The sequence below is a fragment of the Triturus cristatus genome, chromosome 4_1 (assembly GCF_964204655.1).
Source record: "Triturus cristatus chromosome 4_1, aTriCri1.1, whole genome shotgun sequence".
Classification (NCBI taxonomy): domain Eukaryota; kingdom Metazoa; phylum Chordata; class Amphibia; order Caudata; family Salamandridae; genus Triturus; species Triturus cristatus.
In genome coordinates this window covers 1,183,260,501-1,183,265,109 of record NC_140585.1, presented here as the reverse complement: position 1 = coordinate 1,183,265,109, position 4,609 = coordinate 1,183,260,501, and the positions used below count along the sequence as shown (strand labels likewise).

Below are 4,609 nucleotides of genomic sequence, written 5' to 3'. Positions count from 1 at the left end.
GTTTTGATGGCAATTACGGCATTCCTTCTGATAATAATTTCGTATTTATAGATCGTGTCATGTTATCACTACAGTTCCCATGATGCTAGAGATGAGCGTACAGGGAAAACGTGGCGTGAAGCCGATAAACTATGATCACGTGACGGGGCCCTGACTGACACTACGCCACGCACGCTGGCTTCCGGGTATTCGTTGTTTTCAAATAGACGCGCCTGCTTTGGTCCCGTTACCACTCGGAACGATCAGGAAGACCGTCCGGGGTAGCGACGGACAGGTAAAGCAGTTTGCGCGCCATTATCTCCCCCTTTGTAACTAGTATGTGGCGCTCTGGGTGAACCAGTTAGAGTGGTAGTCTGTTTTGAGATAACAAAGAAATTTCTTCATCCGTTTTGGTGATTTATTTCAGGACCTAGTATAGTTGTATCTTTAGAACATGTAATTGGCCATACTAACGGTCGGTCTCGTTCTCGAGATTACGGCCATAGCTTCCTGTTCACCACGTGTACATGGATGTCTTTTTCCAAGCGACAAAGGCTACAATGTTTCTTCACTTGCCCATTTGTAATTGTAATTGTAAGTAAATTTATAAGGCGCACAGCTACCCACCATGGGGTCTCCCGGCGCCATCGATAAGGAGGCTAACTGAGATAATTGTCTACTGCGCAAAGAGCCAAGTTTCCAGGCCCCTACGGAACTGTGTAAAGATGGATTGACATTTTAGGGATACAGGAAGAGAGTTCCAAAGCTTATGGGCCAGATGAGAGAAGGAGCAGACCCCCATTCTCCCCAATTTGAATCTAGGGATCACGTAATTGCCCTGAAGGGCTGATCTAAGAGCGAGCGAAGGCACGTAGGGATGGACCCGTGAACGCAAGTACTGAGGTGCCGAACCATGTTTGATTTTAAACATGACGCACAGAGCCTTGAATTTAATACGGCTCTCTATGCGCAGCCAATGTAAGTCCCGCAAACAAGGGGTGATGGAGGATCTCTTCGGGACCTTGCAAAGGAGCCGAGCGGCAGAATTCTGCACCAGCTGGAGCTTTTTGCGTACCTCTTGTATGCAACCCAGGTAGAGTACATTGCCATAATCAAGGCGAGAGGTTACAAGAGCTTGAACCACGGTACGTTTTGTTGGACCAGGAAGAAGCCAGAGAATTTTTCGAAGCCACCTTAAGATGGTGAAGCAGGTGGCTGAAATGCTGACAACTTGTTGGCGCATGGATAAAGAGTCGTCCAGCAAGAAGCCTAGGTTACGTACATGCGTAACCGGTTGAGGTAGCGGACCCATTGCCAAGGGCCAGTGATTAGGGCCCCAAAGATGTTTATCTTTGCCCAGTATGACTAACTCGGTTTTATCACCATTAAGCTTTAACAGGTTAGCCTGCATCCATTCAGCAACACGGCCAAGTCCCTCCTGAAGTGTTGAAGAGGGGCATTCCTTATTAGAGGATAGAGAGAAGATAATCTGCGTGTCATCTGCATAAGAGTAAAGAGATAGTCCCGCCTCCTCCACTATTGAGGCCAGGGGTCATACATAGATATTAAAAAGCATAGGGCTTAGTGTAGACCCCTGAGGAACCCCATAAGCAGTTGTACGGATGGAGGAGGAGCAGCTTGATGAACAGACCTGAAATGAGCGCTGACACAAGAACGAGGCTAGCCAGGACAGAGCCGGCCCAACCACCCCAGCCTTTTTTAATGCGGTGATAAGAATGGAGTGGGACACCGTATCAAAGGCGGCGCTCAAGTCAAGAAGTATCAGTGCCATAGTTTCGCCTTGATCCAGAGGACTACGCAGGGTCTCAGTAACCCCCAATAGAGCAGTTTCCGTGGAAAAATTCGCACGGAAACCTGACTGAGAGGAATGCAGATAACCTGTTGTCTCTATGTGTGCAGCTAGATGAGTATTAACATGTTTCTCCAATATTTTTGAAAACATGGGTAGTAGGGAGATTTCTGGTCGCCATTCACTTTACTTGCCTAGATTGACAGTAATTCCTGAGTTTGGCCGTAGGATGCTGAGTGATTTTCAGTTTTTATTATTTGTTGTGTGGCTATGCCAATGCTACTTTAAGGAATGAAGTATCTTTTACCTGACTTCTTCCTATTATTAGTTTTTCTTTGTTTTATTTTTTATGTAGAGCGCTGCCTCACGCCCTGAGTTGTTACCAGGAGTGTAGGAGATTATCCCCGACTATTTACGGGTAAGAAGGTCATTTGGTGACCTCACCATGACAATTGTCTACTGTTCTTACAGTTGTTTTAGTGACTGAGTGCTGTGGTCCAAGACAATTTGTGATATTGATGTGTTCTCCTGTTTCTGCTTTTTTCAAACAGGTGACCTTTGTGTACCTCTGCAGTTCCGCTTATTCTCTAATAAGCAGGTATTTCCGTAGGTTGTATCGTTCCATTTAGTTTTTGTTATGTGATTCTTTGCACTTTATTTTTTCACTTTTGATGCAGTAGTACTTATCGGTCCTGAAGAAAGCCACGATCATAATGTCAGATCATTGTTGGTTGAAACATGTTGACCATGTCTGTTATTGACTGCTAAATAGCGTGTTCGGAGTTTTCCTGGGAACACGTTTCTTGATTTTATTTCTTGACACCTTAAGATACTCAATAAATAAATTTTTCTTTAGGTAGTCAATTTTAATACACTGTTTGCCTACACTGCACCTTGTTTTACACATAGTTTCACCACACTTTAGGCAGCTTCACCTATCGTTAGGAGTAGTATACCTCTGTTGTTATTCTTAAAAACATCCGCGAGCTCCTCCTTTTTTGACACTAGCAAAGGAGTTGTAGGTCCTTAACTACACTAGGTGTGGTTAAGAGGAGGCCGCAGATGATGAAGCATGCCACCTCGGTGGGTGATGGGGCTTCGTCCTTCTTATGAGGACTTTTTTCTCTAAACATTTTGTGTTGTTGTCGTCAGCCCTCAGTTCTGTTTTAGTAGACCCGCGGACTCCTTGTTGATATATACTACAAGTGTGTTCCCCTGCCCCAACACTCCTTGGTCTGTATAACTGCCATTGCCCCTGTGCTACCAATTTCAAATTTTTTTTTTACAGAGTTTTATATTCTGTAAACTTGACCTGAAGGTATCAGGTATCAGAGCACTTTACACCATGACCAGTTGCGTTACATGAGGCCACATTCATTTTGTTAGGTACGGGGAGATTAATTGAATTGCCAAGAATCACAGGATGTTGTGAGTCCTTTCCTAGACTCAAACCCGGTGCCCCAGATTTGAGGTTGACCGCCCTAGCCGTTAGGCCGACTCCTCTCCCCAATGAACTCCGTTGCTGCTATAACCACGGCCTTCATTCCCATGCCCCCTGTTATCTGTGTGCATGCCCCTGCCACATCCCTCCCTAGTCCACAGTTCTGCCACTGTCCTCCGTTTCTGCCTTTGTGACTTACCCCATCCCCCTTGACCCCAAGTGACCCTCCTTTCTGCCTCTGTCCCTATTCCATTGCACTTCCACTCCACCTGGTGAGTCACTGCCCCCCTACCCCTCCACCCTGCCCCATTCTACATGTGCAGGCCTTACCACCCTGTTCTGTTGTGCTGCCACTGCCACTGTGATGAAGCGCAATCCTTTGCTGCCACCGCTTCCGCCCTGTCCTCTGTGTGCACTTGCATACTCAATCCTTTCCTGGTCCATTATGCTGCCGCTGCCCAACACCTGCCACTGCCCTCTCTCGCCGCTCCTGCCTCAACCTCTGACCCCCTTTCTTGATGTGTTCACTCATGTCCCCATCCTTCCTGGTCTGTTAAGCTGCCAATGTGCTTCCTGTTGGACTTGGCCCTTTCTGCAGGGTCATGCCTAAACTTTTTGCCTTCCTCCTGCCTTTTTTCTGACCTGTTGTTGGCTGTTTTATGACTCTGGGCACTTTACCACTGCTGATCAGTGCTAAAGTGCATATGCTCTCCCCATTGATACACTTCTGGGCCTCATTTGTACTTTTAGAAAGTTGGCATTTGCTTACCTAACCATTTCAGCCCGCCTCTGCGTGATGTGTATCTGCTGTCTGGCTTGCGTGAGTGACAGGGCTGGGGAAACCCAGATGGGCAGGGCTAGGTAGCCGGGTGGTGAATAGAAAGATTGACAGGTAGATGGGTGGGAGGAGTACACCTGGACTCTGAATAGGACTGTGCTCTGCCACCACAATGCTGGCTCCGCCCCCTGTGGAGTGTCTGATGACTCTGCCCTGCACTGTGAAAGAAGAAGCCTGCATCGCGTCAACAAAGTGCTCCAGAACTGGACTGAACTAGGCGAGGCCCCCCCCTGGCCTGGGAGAACAAAAGCAATGCAGTATAAATGTAGGAGCCCTGCTCCTAACAAATCAGATCTACTTTGAACCAAGAAGAATCTCTGCCTGAGGAGGAGGCGCCTGGAAAGCTGTAAGGAGGAAGACTGTCCCTATCCTGGGGGACTGGCCTTCAGTGGTGACCTTGCTGCCAAAGGAGAGAAGAGGAACCTTTTGCTAGAGACTTTGCTTTATTTTTATTTTCAAGAAACTTGTGCTTTTCAAAACGATCTCCAAGGGCTTGGAAGCGAGCTTGCCCCCTGAACTGAGCCCCAGGACCATTGGGCTC

General features: G+C 47.4%; 1 long non-coding RNA gene across 1 annotated transcript; it reads left to right on the top strand.

The window, feature by feature from the left end:
- The first annotated feature begins 204 nt into the window (after positions 1-204).
- On the top strand, positions 205-2,792 carry LOC146856320 (uncharacterized). The gene is made up of 3 exons (XR_014980929.1): positions 205-274; positions 2,145-2,207; positions 2,341-2,792. It is a non-coding gene; the product is annotated as an uncharacterized LOC146856320 (long non-coding RNA).
- The last annotated feature ends 1,817 nt before the right edge of the window (positions 2,793-4,609 follow it).